The 19,143-nt window shown below is 40.5% G+C and overlaps 1 long non-coding RNA gene across 1 annotated transcript in view; it reads left to right on the top strand.

Annotated features, from left to right (window-relative positions):
- The first annotated feature begins 4,200 nt into the window (after positions 1 to 4,200).
- Positions 4,201 to 19,143, top strand: part of LOC148327225 (uncharacterized) — a 19,390-nt gene continuing 4,447 nt past the window's right edge. The window contains exon 1 of the long non-coding RNA XR_015845807.1: positions 4,201 to 4,363. This is a non-coding gene — a long non-coding RNA (uncharacterized LOC148327225). The remainder of the gene's footprint in view (positions 4,364 to 19,143) is intronic.

Here is a 19,143-nt window from a genome sequence, read left to right as displayed (position 1 = left end):
GCGAATTTATTTAGGGAGGGTTTGCTTTGCGGAGCCACTATAGTTGGAAGAGCCAATAGAGTTGCATGGACTAAATGTCCTTGTTTGAATGTTCGTCTTGTTGAAATGTTTACGTGACAAGGTTCTAATTTGTTCAAGGTGTACGAGATTTAATGACAAGATTTTCAATACAATACAATACAATGCAACTTTATTTATATAGATATTTTTTTCAATCAAGAAAAAAATAATCATAATCTTCACATTGATGTTATATTATATCCTAGTGCTGTATTTTTAGGTGTGAGTTTTTATCCAATCAGAATTCCGCTAGCCAGGCAGGTGTTGCCAGGCAGGTTTCACCAGTAGCACGCATTATTCTTTTCGAGGCCTTCCGATACAATTGTGGGGGCATCTCTTCTGTCGAAGTCAATGACATTTCAGATTTCATAGACAGTTGCGATAGCCAATCAGATCACGAGTTGGTTACCGTGAGCCTTCTCGCTGGATTTACGCGATCTGGCGACCGTTCGAAAGCCTAAAATATATTCCTGATTTTTCAAACCACAATGGCCAAAGGAGGGAAAAGTGTGGATTTAATTGCAGATACGCTTGCGGTGCCATTTTCAAGACGGACCTTTCAAGAGAAGCTAGGTCGTCCAACACTCGCTCAGTACTGTGTAAGTGTGTTTCTGTATATTATTGGTGTCATAAATTGTGCTATTATGAGGGGGATTTATTCATTTAGGACAAAGTAGGACTTCACTGAAGGCCGACGTGTGAAATGCACGGCCAGCCACTGCAATTTTGGAGGTAGAAAATTGAGTTAACTTTGCTTTGTGGCTCCTTGAAAATATAAATGCCGCTTTGTTGTTTCTGAAGTTTTATGAATAAACATGTTCGCACGTTGGACACTTTATTGGGAGCACATTCCAATCCAGTGCAGGATCAGAATGATTTGTTTAGGTCACAAAGTCTATTTACCAAACTGAAGAGAGTATCAGGCATTAAGGGACAAGTGCCAGGGTCTGTGTTTGTTGTTTTTGATTTAGTATTTAGTTCCATATTTTTCCTTGTTTAGTGCGTGTCTTGTGCTCAATCTGATTGTGTTCACCTGTGCTTGTCATCTCACTCCCGTTTTCCCAAGTCAGGTCCTTGTTTTGTCAAGTCCACTAGTCAGTGGCAATAAACAGTTGGCTACCACTTGATGAATATAAACATACATAGCGGTGAATATGTTGATAACTGTCTTTTTTTTACTTTTTTTTTTTTTTTTATTATCGGATCTTCTAAGATTATTCAAATCTCCACTCTATGTTTCTGCATGTGGTGTGACTCCTGCCTCTGTTCTCAGCAATGTTTGTTGCATTAAAATGACAGATCTCAAGTGGAATTGTTCCCGGCAGTGTCGTTTCCGTGGTGTTCAGTGTCAATGGACAAATAAAACAGACATGCCTACATACTGTGACAGCGAACAGATTTTTGGCCAGATAAGACAAGAAGTGAGAACGCTTGCACCCTCAAACAGAAAGCACGCGAGAGGAATGTCTTTTTCTCTTGGAGCTGTCACTTGTTTGGCTTCTTCCTCCTCTGCTTCCTCGTCTCTAAGGGGAGCAGAGAAATGACAGCGTTTTATCATTTACTGTCTGAGCTGCAGCTTTGGGAGCAACCCGACTGCTGTTTTCATGCAAAGTGTAGCCATAGAAGAAAGACGGTGAGTTGAGACTGAACCGAAGATTCAGATTCAGAATTTCTTGGACTTGTTTTCTAAAATGACACAAAAACACATTGTTTGTATTTGTTTTGAACTGCCATGACATCCAATGTGGACAAGGTGAACTTAAAGACACCGCCTGAATAAATGAGTGGTGAAGCACAAAGATGCAGATGCAGCGATAAAGTTGATACGCTGACCTTTAAAGTACTGCTGTCATCAAAATAGAGGAAATATCTTTCTCTAAACTGCAATTCCAGGTCAGATTGAAAACATCAATCAGCGTCTTTTCCCTTCTTGTAGCCGTCCTCATTGATCGCTTAGATTTTTTTTTTCCTTTCTTTATAAAGAGCAGCTGCTCACATGCAAGCCCCAAAGCTCTACTTATGTCAGGATTCACGTGCACTAACCATATATTTTACTCCTAAAATGGGAGACGTACAGCATAAGGCCAATGATCTCTAAATTGCAGTCGACCCAACAGTCAGGTGGTTTTGAGTCTCCGTGGCAACACCTCTGGTGGCCACTGTACTACTCTTTCTTCAAAGATGGTGTCAAATCTAGGTCCAGAATTTAAAAACTCTACCACAGTTTGGCTTTAGCCCCTGCTGCAGGAGCACCTGTGGTAGTGACAGCTCCAGGATTTTATTTATTTATTTATTTTTGGGGGTGAGGTGTTCCCGATCCAGGGAGGCTGATCAAATAATTTTTGAATATATTTTAGAATATCAAATATAATGCCGGAACTTAACTGTAGCTACACAGATTTGTGATGGGGCTATGAAGCCAAACTGTGTCAGGGTTTTTATTTTCTGGGCATGGATTTAACTCACTGACATCCCCAAAACTTTAGAGTGTGGACTCTAAATTATCCATTGGCGCGAATGAGACGGTGAATAAAGAACATAACGGCTTTTTTTCAGTGGGCCACCCACCACTTCAAGGCCTTCTCTGCTGGCCAAACGTAATCAATACAATACAATATATCTTTTATAGAGCAAATTTCACAACAGCTGCAGTTGTGACAAAGCACTTTCCATATGGTGTAATATATATGAGCTGGAAATTAGAACACAAATTAAAACACCTAATCAGAATCAGAATCAGAAATCCCTTTATAGTCATTGTACTCAAGAGTGCAACGAGATTAGAGAGCTCCCCTCTCCAGTGCAATACAACAATAATTCAGATAAATATATAAATTGGATAAGAGAATAGTTAGTGCAATGGAAAGTAATACTGGATAGGATTTATAAAAACATCACGTTGCTGTTCTGCAAGGTAAGGGTGGTTGTGTGTGTGCGTGAGAGTTTAGAATGGAAATGGCTCTTGGAAAGAAACTGTTTCTCAGTCTATTAGTCCTTGATTTGATGCACCTGTAACGCCTGCCAGAGGGCATCAGGTCGAACAGGTGTGAGTTTGGGTGGGTCTTGTCTTTGACGATATTGAGAGCCCTGCTGAGGCACCGGGCGGTGTAGATGTCCGACAGTGAGGGGAGAGGGCAGCCAATAATCCTTTGCGCTGTCTTGACTGTCCTCTGGAGCCTCACTCTGTCCGCCTCAGTGCAGCCGCTGTACCAGGTGGAGACACAGTACGTCAGCAGGCTCTCGATGGACGAGTGGTAGAAGCCCAGCAGCAGCTTCCTGTCCAGGTTGAATTTCCTGAGGACTCTCAGGAAGTGCAGATGCTGGTGGACCTTCTTTACCACTGCTGTGGTGTTGTGAGTCCAAGAAAGGTCGTCGGAGATCTGCACTCCCAGGAACTTGAACGTGTGGACCCTCTCTACACACAAAACAATAGATACCAGAAGAACAGCGACAGTCTCATGTCGAGTCAAACGCTAAAGAATAAATATGCGTTTCCAAACGCGTTTTTAAAGTGGACAGAAAAGGGGTCTTGCCTAACATTTAATGGAAGCTCATTCCATAGGGAAGGACCGGGCAACTGAAAAGGCGCAATCCCCCCTGAGGCTGCGCTTAGTCCTCGGCACATACAGCAGCATGTGGTCCGCAGACCTGAGGCGGCGGGCATGTGAGTCGGGGTGGAGGAGCTCGGAGAGGTACGCTGGGGCGAGGCCATTTATAGATTTGAAGAAGTATCTTAAGGCAAACTCTAAAGTGCACTGGGACCGAGTGAATCTCACTGCTAGTTGGTTCTCTGAAGCCAATAAGAGCGAAATAAATTAGCAATTTTTTTCAAATTAAATTATTGATTGTATGCATTGTGTTGTGTTGATGTTGGTGTGCGACTGTAGATGATAGCAATATGACGTATAAACCCAACATGCACAATATGTACTTTATTTCTACCTCATGCACTTCTCTGACCAGAAACACCTACAAATTGGAAAAGTGGTATTGCAAATGAATTATTTTGTTATCACTGGCGGAGCCAGTGGGGAGGCCAGGGTAGCGCTGGACCCCCCTGAAATCTGATTGGACCCCAGATGATTGGCAAATCGCCGCACCGAGTGCTAAGTCCCTCCTGTACAGTAGTTGGCGCTATGTACCACAAAGCGTTGCGATCCACGTTCAGTAGGAGAAGAAGAATCACCAGTCGGAAGATATGAATCTGATTTGACTCTGTTATCGTTGCTGGAGACAGAAGATCAACAAAGTAACGAAACGTTAAGGACATACTTGTCATGGACAGTGGAATCCTCGTCGCAAAGTAAGTTTAAAATAACTTTTGTAGATATGTGATTTTGTTGTTGTTGCTACAAGCAGAGAGCCACGGCATCAAGCAAACGAACTTTATAGCTCATGGCTGCTCGATATTAACGTCTACATTTAATACATTTGAGTCGCCATTTATGTACATATTTCTCCAATGATAAATGAAACAAAAGTCTGCACATTAAACTACGGTGGTTTATCAGCCCTGGCATTTTTTACATAACTCGAGAAACAAATTTATTGTTATAGTCTGTGGACCCCCTGAAATAGCCTTGCCCCCCCCCCCCCCCCAAAGGATAAAAGTTCAGCTCCGCCACTGTTTGGTAGCCTTCACAACACACAAAAAATTTGCACCAAAGTGACCCCAACTTTGTTGCTTTTAAAATACAATACTGTTACATTCTTCTGACGTGTAATGGCGGCCAAGTAGGAGCAAGCTCGTATCTTCCCGCAGCACAAGTGCAGCTCAAAGTTGGTGTGTGAGAAGCAGCCGGGCAAATTCTAATTTCCCACTATTAACCTGCGATGCAAGGGGTGCGGCTGCCATGGCAACGACTCCCTTCCAGGAAAGGAGCTGCAGCATATCTGCCTCTTTATTAGATCTCTGATCACACAGCTCCTGCCACATGGGCCATCTGGGGAAAGCAGTTGGATAGAAATGCGTGTCCCCTGCTTTACCTCTCGCAAGCCTCTCATCATTTTGCAGCTTCGCGCTCGTCTGAGTCAAAGACAAGGTGCCGTTTTCCTCGTCAGGCCTCATGATAGCACTTGGGAGGGGTTGGGATATTGCCAGGACATGAATTACAAACACTCCTTCCATGTAACTGAAAAGAACATTCTGTTTCCCTTGGGTATAAATACTTTTACTTATAAGATCAACAAGCTTTCTTTCTTTGACGATCTGATTAAGCTCCATCTTAATCGGCGTGGATCCAAGCAGCTTGAGGTTGTTCTGGGATGTGACTACAGCTGATGTTTGCCCCCCTGGAAATGTAACAGTTTTTTGCACCATGTTGATAAAGTCGCCGGTATAGTGTTCCTGTTAACTTCTATACCCTGTGGCAAGCATTAAGTCTGGAAGTTGACAAATGTTTACGATGTTGCTGCAGTGTGTGGATGCTGAAACAGTCTCACCTTACCATCTAATGAAATCCAAGCCAACAAAACAACACAACAGCTGCAAGACAAGCACCCCCCCCCCCCCCCACCCAGTTGAGTTGAATCAGCAGCTCTGGACACAAATTGAAGCTTATAAGCTTTGCGGGGGTTGAATTTATTGCATGGGCTTGCAACATAGTGAAGCTTGTATCTTTATTGTTCTCCCGCTAGCTTTTAGACGTCTTTATGGGATTGATTTATATCATTCATGTACTTGATGTGTCGTTTTTAGCAAAGTGCACAGCCGTCATGCTGCATGTTGCACCAGAGGAGGAGAAACACATTCAAATATCATCGCACATTTTTTTATTGATAATATTTCTGTAAATCCTCAGCTGCTTTTAACCCAAAATGGCACCAAATCTCCACATCCATTTCGCCGGGCTTGAAGATGAGTTGGAGTGTCGAAAGCCTCATGGGAGTTTACCTTAATAGCCACAGAGGTAATGAGGTTCCGACTCTTGCTACGCATGTCACTTTATATAAGTCTACAGTACACGTTGGCGTGCCATCCCACAAGCAATCAGAGCAACTTGACAACATCACCAGACCTCTTTCTAATTGCTTACTACCAAAGCAATTTCTCCCAGCCTCTTGGGAGTCGTGTTGTCACTTGTTGAGTATATTTCGGTCAAGTTGAATACTGTATATCCTGAAATAGTGGCTCAAAGGACATTTTACCTCAATTAATCACCTGACGCTTGGTCCACTTGGCCAAATAGAGTCTTCGTATTTCCCATCAGGATAAAAAAATAGGAGGTGATGACTTCATTTTTACGTTAGCCTGTTTTTTTTTTTCAAGCAGTATGATTCTGTTGGGCTAACAATGGGATAGTTTGTTTTTTTGGGTCAATTTTCACATCTGGTTTTCTACAAAGTTATATACACAGATGTTCAAATGCCAGGTTTTTGTGATGTGAGAAATATAGTCTTTTTTTTTTTTTTTTCCAAAATGTCTTCCACCATGCATACCTATATTTTATTTCTTTTCAAGAGGGAAGTCAAAATAAGCAACTGAGATCATGTGATTACACGTGTGCACACTGTCTTATACCGAGGATGTGGCTCCGTTCAGAATTAGCCAATTACTTTCCAAAGCATGTTAAATAGCAATCCAACATTTGATGTAACCGCAAAAAAATTCAGGTGTTCTCGTTGGCTTTTCCTGACATTTTGAACTGTTCATAATTCCCTCCAACCTGTCTAAGGGAAAATATGTTATAGCCACTTGTTCATTTTAAAAGCCTCTCTCAAAAAAGATTTCATAGGTCATGTCAATGGTGGGAAAAGTTTTGAATTTTTTTTTTCCCCAATCTCAGTTTCATATTTTTACATCATAATAACCTGGCATTTGAACAGGGATGTGCCGACTTTTTCTGTTCGCTCTATTTGTCAGTGCGGAAATCAGATAATTGGCATATTCATTATTAATCAGAATCATAAATAAAACAACACACAAATAGAAACCACCAGTGTGAACCAACTGAAAATTGAAATTCCACTGAAACACGGAAATCGAGTCTAATACTAGATGTCTCTGTCTACGAAATAAAGACCCCCTTCAAATAAAAGGCAGCTATAAATCTTCATTCTAAGTCAACCTTTCTTAAGTCCACTCTCAGGCTCCCGGTCCATCCACATTAAATTGTGCATTAATATTTAATTGACAGGTGACGTCGGGAGTCAGCATCTTCTGACACTTCTGATGTTTTGCACGCCACAAGATCAGGCATTTTTTTTTAAAACAACGCTGATACCATTTCCCTCATTCTGCTGAAGGAATAGGTAAATACACCTTAACCCTTTGTGGTCACCATCGTACGGTTAATCACCAAACAAAAAGAAGTTAACTCCAAAGAACTTTAATGGGTATTTGCTTGATTTGGGACATAAAAAAAACATTTATAAGATGTTTTTGCTGCTCTGAGATGCATTAATGTGCAGGTGCTAATAAATTAAATCGCCTTTCAACACACCTGAGTTGGCAGGGAGGATTTTACGAATATGCGGTTTGGGACTCGGGCCTTAACAGACATTAAATACGGGGATGATTAGTGGGGAAAATTTTGCTTCTCAGCCCTTTTTGTGCGAATAAAGTGCCAAGTCTCACCCATCCTCCATCCTTGTTCACCCCTCCCTCATGCACTGCCATGAACAAAGACAACTACTCTTTGTTGGCTCTGCCTGAGAATCACACTCTATCTTGCTTCTGTGGCGCTTTTGGCTCAGAAATGCCTGTCTATGGATGTGTATGGGTAGCCAATGGGGGGAGAAAATAATCCGAGAGATAATTCTAGACCCTGTGCACACTCTGTTTGGAGCATCAGCACCTTTTTCCAGACATTTTCAATGGCGGCTGAGTGTGTGAAGAGCTGGAGAGGCAGCTGTTTCCAAAAAGGCTCTCTGGCTAGCACCTCTTGTTTGAAACCCTTCTGTGTCCTTGACAGAATTTCCAAAAGAAGTGCTGCTCTTTTCCTGTCGGATGAGATGTTACTGTTAAAGTATCTACTTGGTCTTTTTTCTGTCAATACTCGAAATATTGCCGGGGTATGAAAAAAAACTCTCCAAGCCTGGGTGGGAAGGACAGGTGGTGTTGTCACCTTTGGGAAGCAGGTGAATAAAGACATGCTGAAGTCGGGAGATGATTTGCATTAGGAGGAAAGGCAAAATGAGTGATGGAATTTTCCTAGCCCACCCAGTTTTTTCCTTATATGGCAGGTCTGATGTGCTGGAGGCTTATGGAGTGTTTGGTAGTCGTCTCTCTGAGGGGTATTATTTGGGCACGAGGGGAAACAGTGGGCTGAGGAGGATGCCTCTTTTAGTCTTCCTCTTGGATTCAATATTTCTCATTCTGTCTCAAAGCACTGCTAGTCTTGGTGTTCTTTGATGGAAATATACTGAGTGGATATAATAGATTATATCTTATTCTATTCACTTTTCAAGATTTGTTTCAAGAGCTCAAAGGTTTTCATGTTAAATAAAACAATGGAGGCCAATAGGTTAAAGGTGACATGTCAATGAAATGGGCTGTCACTTGTATGGCGTTTTTCTACCTTCGGTAGTTTTGTTTCGGAGAGGTTTACATTGCACTCTGAAACAATAATTTCCCTTTAGAGTCCAAGCAACCAAATTTGGTGACTTACAATTCAGAACATTAAGAGAGGGAACTTGCAATTAAAACAAAAGAAGTCACATGTTATCATATTAGCTAAAACTGTCAGTAGACAGATGTCAATAGTTCATTTATTAGAAAAACAATCCCTCCCTGCCGTTATCCTGCATCTCTCATTTCATTTTGAAGTAACCCCTGAGGAAAAACAGTCAATCAGAAACAAAACGTATAACTGATGAGATGGCAGTAATTGGCTGTGTACTTGCGGGCTCACCGTAACAGCGTTTGCTTTGCTGAATCTATTGTGGAATAGCCATATCCAGTTAGCAATAAAAGTTAAAAAGAAGGGACAGAACCAGAGATAAAAATGAGGATGAACATAAAAGCTGTCATCCTGTAAAATTATATTGTAAAAATACATGGTTCATGGCAATGCTCCAATATTTGCCTTATAAAGCTCATGTATATTTTTTGCAATTAATTATCAACATACATGTATTTTGAGCCATTGGTAGTGTAATGGTTTCCATAGTTCACTCAAATTTCCAATCAGCTTCAGATTCAGACTCTCATTTTGTGATTAACTAATCACTGCAAGGTTTGTGTGCCTTTTTCTTGTACAGGTTAAATAGGAGAGAAGATGAATGGATGGATGCATGGTTGGATGGGTGGATGGACGGATGTTAATAAAATAATAATCCAAACGTCTCAACGGGCTGTTTTCATTTATATGCTGCCTCAGGACTATTTGCAGCAGCAAGACGGATTTTATTTTTAGGGCGCTGCACTTCGTTAAGCCAATAAAACTGCTGTTCAAAGTGACCCTGTGAGGCTGTGTTATAGCTCTTATGAGCCTAATTAGCAAAACTCCTTTTAAGGAAATAAACAACACAAGAGCCAGCTTTGGTGAACACACAAACAGTGCATTTCACCTTAGCAGAGGGACAAAAATGTTCTCTCAAATGCCTCTTTTAATCAAATAATAATAATAATAATAAATGGAATTTTTCTGTATTTACTTCTTGCAAATTTTAATGAGCCACTTTCTTCAAGGAGCAGTTATAGGTCCTAAATGCCCACTTCGGCTGCTTCATCTCAGCTCAAACCAAATAGCTCCCCGTGAGTAAATGAGGCTCATCATTTCTACAGCTTGTCCCATTAAAATTATGTTTCTTGACTTATTATTTGGAACTGGTTATTAAGAGTTCTTGACCTCAATTTTGAGGCCCTTGTCAGGATAAAAATCACAATATGTAACAGTGTAAATCTGGACTTATCGTGCACATGACCTTTTTTTATATTCATCCCGAACCCAATGTTTACCCTCGATTGTAACATTGCCACATCATTGGTATTAGTGAACTACCTATTTTAATTTTTTTTTATTATTATTTATTGAAAACTCTGTCATTGTTTTGTTTTTTGGGGGCTATTAAACCGATCATTTAGAAACACATGAACAATTATTGCCTGCCATAAACAAGGTTCTCCTTTCCTTAATTCTTGTTAAATACCTATTTTCTGGCTGAATCCTATTAATCTGAGCAGCAATTACAAAACGCTTCCATTAAGTAAAGCTGTGCAATCATCATCAGTCTATTGCGTTCTCCTTCTGGCACCACACGCAGTTAACAAAGCCCCAAACTGCCTGATCCTGCAATATAGCTACCAAAAGAATCATAAAAGATGACCTGTCATCTCTCCGCATTTTCTTTTACTCAGAAGCTAGCGAAGCGGCGACTGTGTGCAACGTCTGCACTTTCACACCACAAAAGGACACCGCTCAGTCAAATAATTAGATGTGTGATGATGTCAGTCTCAGTATCTGGTGTGATAGTGAACAATCTTTGGTGGACTGTTTCAAACAATATAGGGCAGCGAGATCTGAGTAACAAATCAAAATCTGCTTTGCCTTTCATGCATTCGTCATACACTACTTACAAACGATAAATATCCCATTCCGCGTTACAAAACAGAGATGCTGAAAAGCACATTTTCTTTTACAAGCAGTGCAAAAGCGGCTAATGAGTCGCATGTATCGGTGCGCGACCCCCTGACTCCGACAGCCACATTTCTCTCCTGTCCTCCCAGTGCTGTGATTCTTGTCATTCCTCACATCCTGACAAACATGGAGTTTAAAAATTAATCCGCTCCTCAGACAAGAGGGGACATTCTCTCTGGGACGGGCTTACAGATGCTGACAGCAGGTGCAAACCAGCTGTCTGACACATCATGAGCATGTGTTTTTTTTTTTTTTTCCAGCTCATGGCGTTGTACAATGTGATGTTTTTGCAAATCTACACCCACGGCTTGATTTCGTGGACAGAGCATCAGCGGTGGAGTTCAAATACTGGCGGATATAGTTATTCGTTCAAGTGCGAAGCTCGTTACGTACCAAATTGACATTGTGGTTTGTGCCAAGAAGGGCGTGTCTTAGCGGAGTGACAATTTAATGGCAGAAAGTCGATGTAAACTTTCTCCTGCTCAGATCCTGTCTAAGTCTTGGCGCCTGGTGGATCGCTGGTCCAATGCGAGTTTGGTGAATTTGATCGTGGTGCAGTTAGGAAGATACTGAGCTCGGCAGACATTTTTAATTCAGCAGCGGTTATTACCAGCTCATTATTTCTTATGGGTACCCACACAGTTTGTCTGTAGAGCAGTGACGATGCGCCACTTACGCATGGACTGTTGCGATTAAACGCGTCGTCTTTCGCGAGAATGGTGCTATGTCGAGACATGCAAGAGACCGTGAGTGTTCTACATTTTAAAGGGAATGACTTTGACGTTGATAGGCGGTGAGTGAACTCGGCTGTAGACACCCCCACCCCTGTCCACTGTCAGGTAACCCACATCTGGTGCCGCCTGCCAAGAGCCCAGCTCAGCTCAGAGATTAAACAACAGCAAATAGCCTCAAAAGTTTTTTTTTTTTTTAAACAAACAAACTGTAAAACCTTTGTTTCAATTATGACACAAGGAGTACGATCAAATAAGCAACGCAAAATGCAGCATGTCATTTTTTTTTTTTTTGCTAGACTCAATATGAGAGATCCAAGTGTGAATGTAGCTTTAACCAACTCTAACCCTTAAGTCAGGTGTGGGCAAACTACGGCCTGAGGGCCTCATACGGCCCATTAAATGTTTTAATCCGGCCCGCCAAACTTGAAAAAAATTAAATAAATAATCCTTGTTGATGTTTTATTTCTTAAATAGTGTGCTTTTTCAAAAACATATGTATTGTTGTAATGCTTTTGTTTTGTTTTATTTTGCCCCTCTGTCAAATTTTAGAACCCGCCAATCAAAATCTTCGTCCAACCGCGAGTGACCCACATGAGTAGGAAAACATGTCAACATAGAAAGCGAGTGAATGTAGTCCTATATACTGAAAAATTAATGTATTCTTTTTTTTTTTTTTTAACTAATTGAGAGCACTTCATTTGACAGTAAGTGAAGGAATTGTTACAGCATGGTTGAGTAAGTGAGTGGTTTTCATCATCCTGCTCGCCCCGATAGGGGTGAATTGTTGAAGTGATACTGGGGCATTAAAAGGGTCAATGAAAATCACCGTAATGTATCTGAGAAATGCCGAGTTCACCTCACGGTCACATTACGTCTTGATCAGACACGTTGGGCCACAGTCTGGGATGTCTCTGGTTGGAGCCGAAGAAAAGGTCATGTTTTAAAGTCGTCTGTATGATACTATGATGCTGGCATGGTCCCACTGTCTGCATGTGGCAATTTTTCTACATCATGGAAATGAGCCTGTGAGTTCAAGCATGCCTGTTGTTACCCAGTGGGTCTGGCTCCATTTGGTATTCAAATGGGTCAAACTGTAGTGATTTATTCATGCTCCGAGTCTTAAGTGCCACTCAGCCTGACAGGCAAGCTGCAAGCTTAGCCCCCACTGAACATAAATGTGATTTGCTTTAAATATAATCCACCAGCACCATCATATAGCAATACATTTCTCCCATATACTTGAGGTGACATTTTCTTTCCTTTCAGATTTAAAACTAGCGCCAACAAAGCTCATCAAGTCCACTTACCTGTAATTCAAGATAACTCAGGGTCACTTTGTTCGAAAAAGTCAATAATGCTTAGATCCTCAATCAAATTGTCTTTGTGTAGTACAAGCAAGCCATCTGATCCAGGTTACAAATTTAAACGAGTGTTTTCTGATAGATTGCATTGGGATTTGGAACACAATATGGTAATGATTCCAGACAAAATCTTCCTAGTAACAAGTGCTTAGCAAATGTGTGATGTGAGACTCCTACAAAAAAAAATCTGAAAAATTCTGATCAACTCTGTTGAACAATGTAACAATTTGTTTGCTCGTTAGTTTCACCATTTTGGGGTCCAGTGTTCGAATGTGTGGAATTTACATGTTAGCTTCTTGCTAAATTGTTTATAAATGTGATAGCTTGTTTGTCTACATGTGCCTTATGACCAGTCCAGGGTACTGTCTCTCGTCCAAAAATTGGCTGGAATAGTTTACCTATAAAGTGACCCGAATGAGGGTAATAAGTTGTATTTAAAAAAAACAACAAAAAAAAACAGGATGAATGTTGCAATGTTTTGTCTGCTAGTTAGCAAGGTGAATTCTTGTCACAAACATGCTGAAGGATTCACAGTCGTGAGACAAAAGGATGAGATTCATCTCCTTTAATGTATTTCCAACATAAAACTACTTCTGGAAAAAGATTCCAGTTGACAAAAAAAAAGCTCTTATCTACAAGCATCTTTTCTTGCTTCCATCTGCTCCAACGCGGCCACATCAGCGCACAAAGAATAGGTGTATTGTTTGCTGAATTCAAGCATGAGGGAAAAATGCACTCCATCAAAACAAATACAAATAGCATCGCTTTGAGGCGGCTCCGTTGTGGGAATTGAATATAACGGAAAAGGAGACCGCTGAATGTCAGTTAGAGGGCAACATTGGATTGATTTGTTGTGAAAGTCTTTGCAAAAAGTAACTTTTTTTCTTTTTTTTTTTATCAAGGTCACATGACCCCTGAACAATCTATTGAGAGGTGAAGAGTACACGGAATAAAACAATTATTATAGTCTTATTAGAATTCATTTACAGTAGATCAGGGGTGGGCAAATTTTTTGATTGGCGGGCCACAATGGGTTCTAAAATTTTACAGAGGAGCCAGGAGCAGATGGATGGAGTGTTTTGGTAACCTCACATCATTGGAGAGAAAAAAATACATTTATTTTTAAAAGAAAATGAACAAAAGCTTTAAAACAATATATATATGTCTTTGAAAACCCACAGTATTTAGAAAACAAAACATTAACAAGGTTTATTCATTTAATTTTTTTCAAGTTCGGCGGGCCGAATAAAACGTTTAACGGGCCGCATTTGGCCCCCGGGCCGTAGTTTGCCCACGCCTGCAGTAGCTGGTAAAGTTCTACCTTATTTTCTGGCAAATGATTGTAAATCACGTCAATAGAAACGAACATCCTTTCATACACAATACCACAAATTCGGCATTGTTTTTAATGACAAAAAATACTCCACACAAAAGCAGTGTTCCAAAATTGTTTGGTTGACAACGCGACTAAATAAATAAAGACGGCAGCTTGGCACTGCGTCGGCAGTGAAGGCACATGGCCAAGTTATGTAATCTCGGCAATTACAGTGCAGAACCTCAATACTGTACTCTATCCGCAGTCATTACGGTCACATGGTGATTGACTTCTAACAATCAGGACAGTCAGTTAAAATCAACCACCCTAGCAAATAACAAATGAGCCCCATATTCACAAGAGAACAGCCAGTTCGTTAAGATTTGAAAAAGTCTATATTGAAGAAAATTCATGAGGTAGACAAAAAATAAAAAGGGCCACATTCCACAGTGCATTAAAAACATTTTTTTCACATATTATTTATTCTGGCCCAGTGAGAATTTGCATTATCAAAAGTCTTGCTAACATGAATATTTATCCTTTTTTTTAAACGTACCGTATTTCATGATACAGCAGATTAATTATATATTATACAGTACATTATTTAACTATTTAACTTTTATTTGTCATTTTCTGTTATTTCATTGTTAAAAATATTTTAGTAAAAACTTTTTTTTCACTTCCTCTGTGAATGACCTATAGCTCCATTTTAAAAATCAAACGTGATTTTGTGTTCAATTTAATTTCTAATGCCATTATTTGACAAATGTATTAAATTTGCCATATATGTTACCAACTATTCCACCTGTCAATGGTGACTGAAAACTTCGATTCAGGCCTGGGAAATCCACAGTAATTACACTAATACGGCACCCTCTCAGCAGACTCATTTGTTTGGGCTCCAAAAGAGTCGAGCAGATGGTCCCCTAGGCCCTGTGGCCGTCTTCCATATTCATGAGATGTAGTTTGACCCCGTCAGTGCTGAAGGGCTGACCTCTAACCTGGACTCTTTAGGATCTCAATAGAGTATGAAGGATTGCAGCGGGAGAAGCATCCCAGCCAGCAACCCACCCCCCACCTGCGCTGCACAGCTGAGCAGCCGCCCCCTCCGACTGAAGGCATTTGGATACGTGTGAACGCCAGAGCAGACCCGGTCCGAGCAAGCCGTCGCAAGTTCCCAGGCTCTGGTGGGGCGTTGTCTCTGGATACGGACATCTGTCCCTATCACGTAGATGACTGTGTGGGACCTTGTGTGCTGAGACAAGAAGCATGGAATCAGCCTAACGATGTCACAACACGTCAACAGTGCGCCAGAGCTTGGCGGTGAACTTTGACCTCTGAACAGGAGGCTGGCAAGAGCCTGGAGGATGTAGGCACAAATAAAAGGGCCAAACGGAGTGATAAAACTCGCAGGGCCGAGTTATTAACTTAATTAGTTTACAAGGTGTCTTCATTTCAAAGCCTGAGGCCTTCTCTGCAGGCATAAACACAATCAGAAGCTCTGACCTAGATTTGCAACCTAAATTCTTTTATTTGTTCCATGGAATTATAGCAAATTTTCACCAACAGTCTGCAATCTGCATTTCATAGCGTTTTTCTGTTGCACTGCTTCTGGTACATCTTCTGCTTCGAGTATCTCTACAGTATGTGTTGTCATGTCCTTCTAATCTGCCGTTCTGATGTCATTTATTGCAATAGTGTTAGTGTGTTTCCTTGACCAATCAGATTTCAAGATCACCTCACCTCAAAAATAATATCGGCATTTACCTGTCAGTTGGATGATAGATTGGTCATAGCAAAACTTGCAGCACTTTAACCAGGAAAACACATCCGGAGTGATCTACACATACATTAAATACTGTAATTAGCACCTCAGGTGAGTGTAATGTGTTTTATTTACATCATTTTTGTTTTTCTTTCTGTAAGTACTTCAACTTCCTCCCATATTCCTGGGCATTTTCCCTTTATTCAAATTAAACGCAATTTAAGATGCTTATTTTGGTTCTCATTTGCTTCTTCACACAGCCATGTGTATCACTTCTGTTTTTGCACAGCTCAGTCTCACTCTCGCTTGCTTGCTCTCAGTCATACTCTCAGTTGGGCCTGTGCACGCAACATCATCATTTTAAGATTTCATTCTGTTCCGAGAGCAAATATTTGAATTATATACACGTAGTACTTGGCGCGGTTAGTGGCGATTAAAGGGATGGATGAAAACCCACATTCGCTCCCTTGCTTAGTACGTCCTTTTATAAGCTCTTCTTGTACTCCATCTATTGTCCCAAAAATGGGCATCCGTCCGTACCGTTCTCTCGCTGGGACAAAATACCCATCTTTGCTAATTAGACTTTACTGTACTGTTTGAACTTTCAACCTATTTGGTCCACTGCATTTTGAATTTCCCTTCCACCGTCTCACCGACACATTGTGCGACGGACCAAAGCTGCAGTCAATACCCTATTGATGTTGTTTGGGGGGGGGGGTGCAGCAGTGTGATCAATGTAGCCATTACACGGAATGGGAGGCCTGGGGTACATGGTGGGGAACACGAGGTAAATAGCTGGTAAATGATCCCACAGGTGTAGGAACAGCAAACGCTGCATTAGGCCCGTAATGAAGCGTTGAGAGATGGCAGCTTTTTGCTGTTAGACTGCCACACTGGAAGTATCATGACCGTACAGCATCGATGATATAACTGTTGCTTCAAGCTGTTCCAATTACCAAAGGTCTGTTTGAATTATTGACCCTTGACCTCACACAATAACTTGTGTCTGTTCATCAGCGATTTGACTGGCATGCCTCACTGAACTCGACTTTAATCAGTTTAACGTCATTGGAGCCATTAGTGGAAATGCACGCACTTGTTTTGCATGTAATTTATTACCCTCGCAAACATTGTGATGTTGTCGCTCTCGCTGGATTCATTTACAATGTACCGCTACGAGTCATCATTAAGCACTGAGGCAGCAGACACCAGCAAACAAATGAAGCGCAACCAAACAACTCAGCTATTATAATTAAAATAAACAAAATAAATAAATATATATATATATATATATAATTTTATATATTTATATATTTTATTTATATATATATATATATATATTTTTTTTTTATGAAAATAAAAAATTACTTCAAGAGCAGTGTAAGTCCTCATAATAGACAATGTACTTCAGTGAGTTAGTTAAGGCAACCAAGGTCTTAATTCTGCAGAGATAGCCACATTTAGCAATTGCCCCATTTTGTAGAAAAACCTCTCTTTCTCTATGATGTGAGGTTGTGTTTCCTCCTCATTTCTTCTTTAAATTGCAATTTGAGAGAGTAAATATCATCGGCTGCATGAGATGGATGATTAAAAAGCAGCTCTGCTACTGGTACAACGTAATGAAAATACCCTCCTTACTGTGCATTACTCAGATCCCTTGCTCCATGCCCCTCCAATAAGTGTGCTTTAATCCCAGCGACAAAGCATAAAGGTGTCAGAGTTTTACTTTCCAGGACATTTGGCTGTATGAGATTACCCTCACCTCATCCTCTGCTTCGACTCGTCACATCACTTTCCTTGTAACGGCTGTAATGACAATCTGATTATTTTGTGCCCACTTATAGAGTGCTGGCTCAATGTCTCTCCATGGCACGCATTGAAGTTCACTGTTAAGGCAGGAAGAAATTTACATAAAAAATTTTTACTTCTTTTAACACAGTTGATATCATGTCATTTTCTTTTCTCCTTGTGTTAATTGTTAGTTGGTATTAATTTAGAATTCAATTTGTTTTCCCTCGTGTACCTTTGTCTGTTTCTCATTACGTTATTGGATCCTCCTGTGCTTGACATCCAAGTCCCGAGTGCGAGTCAATCAGCTCCCTCCGCCCCGTTGAGTTTTGTTCCTCGTCTCATCAATCTGGCGGGGTTTAGCTCTTCACGTTCAACATGATGCTGTTTTGCGTTATGAGCGGCTCTGATCCTCAGAATTGTCTACAAAGTGTGATTATCGTAACTGTGGTGTAGTCATGAGTTTAAGTTTAAAATGATCATGTAATTACTTTGATATGCAGAAAACTGAATAAGACCAAAGATGTGGTCATGAATTACATTTTGAAGACAAAATAAAATGAACCAGCCACTTTATATACTAGACACTCGTATGAGACCCAATAAATGATCTCTGTCATAAATACTCCCTTTAAAAGGATAATAATGCTGTTTTTATTGGCAATGTCAGGAATTTTTTCTTTTAACAATTAGTTTAATGTGGCTGCCGTTTGTAGTGGCATGCAGCTGCACCGCATAATTACAAAGCTATGGCATATTTGGTATTTTCATATCATTTACAATCTTCAACCAATACAATAAAAGCATCATTGAAATATTTTCTCACTGACACTGTCAATCAAACTGGGTATTATCATCGCTGAATAGAGAGATTGTTTGATGATTTTAAAGTCACCTAAATTGTGAAAATAATTGCATTTCTTTTGTCTGCACTCTCTCTTCAAAATTCTCTTTCAGCACAGTCGTGGCTATTTAAGAACTATTGTCCAATAGTACATTCATTATGGCCAGAACAATAAATAACAATTTCTTGTTGTCTGGCAAAATTGTAAGAGTGAAAGAAAAATGTTACCGCTTGTTCAGCTTGTTTTCAATTATTGCATCATTACAATTTTTTTTTCTTGTAGCAGCTGATAAACAACACAATCAGTATGATGCCAGCTCTTGTGCCTTATCATCAAACCTTAATGGGAGTTTCCCATATGTTGCAGCTGACTAGGATTAATGAGACTTTCATTATCTCAAAGTGAATTGTATTAGCATATAACCAGAAGGCATTTACGAAGCCATGCATAAGTATCTACTTGCTAAATCACTGGCTAGTAAATAACAGTGTAAAGTTAGAGGTGACATTCGTCCCGGGAACCAGAGGTGAGCTTGGCCACGTTTTCCTGAGGCAGATGTTCAACCTCTGTTTGCTACTCCATTTGGGATGACATTCAGTCAGGTTGCTTTAACCTTCTACTTTGAATATTGCGGCGGAGGTGCAAGCAAGTGGGACGTCTTTTGGCACAATGAAGTAACCTTGAACAAAAAGAGA

The sequence above is a fragment of the Idiotropiscis lumnitzeri genome, chromosome 11 (genome assembly GCF_059441095.1).
Source record: "Idiotropiscis lumnitzeri isolate Australia: NSW breed Sydney's pygmy pipehorse chromosome 11, RoL_Ilum_1.0, whole genome shotgun sequence".
Lineage (NCBI taxonomy): Eukaryota > Metazoa > Chordata > Actinopteri > Syngnathiformes > Syngnathidae > Idiotropiscis > Idiotropiscis lumnitzeri.
The sequence above is the reverse complement of the archived record's forward strand: the minus strand, read 5'-3'. Positions and strand labels throughout refer to the sequence as shown.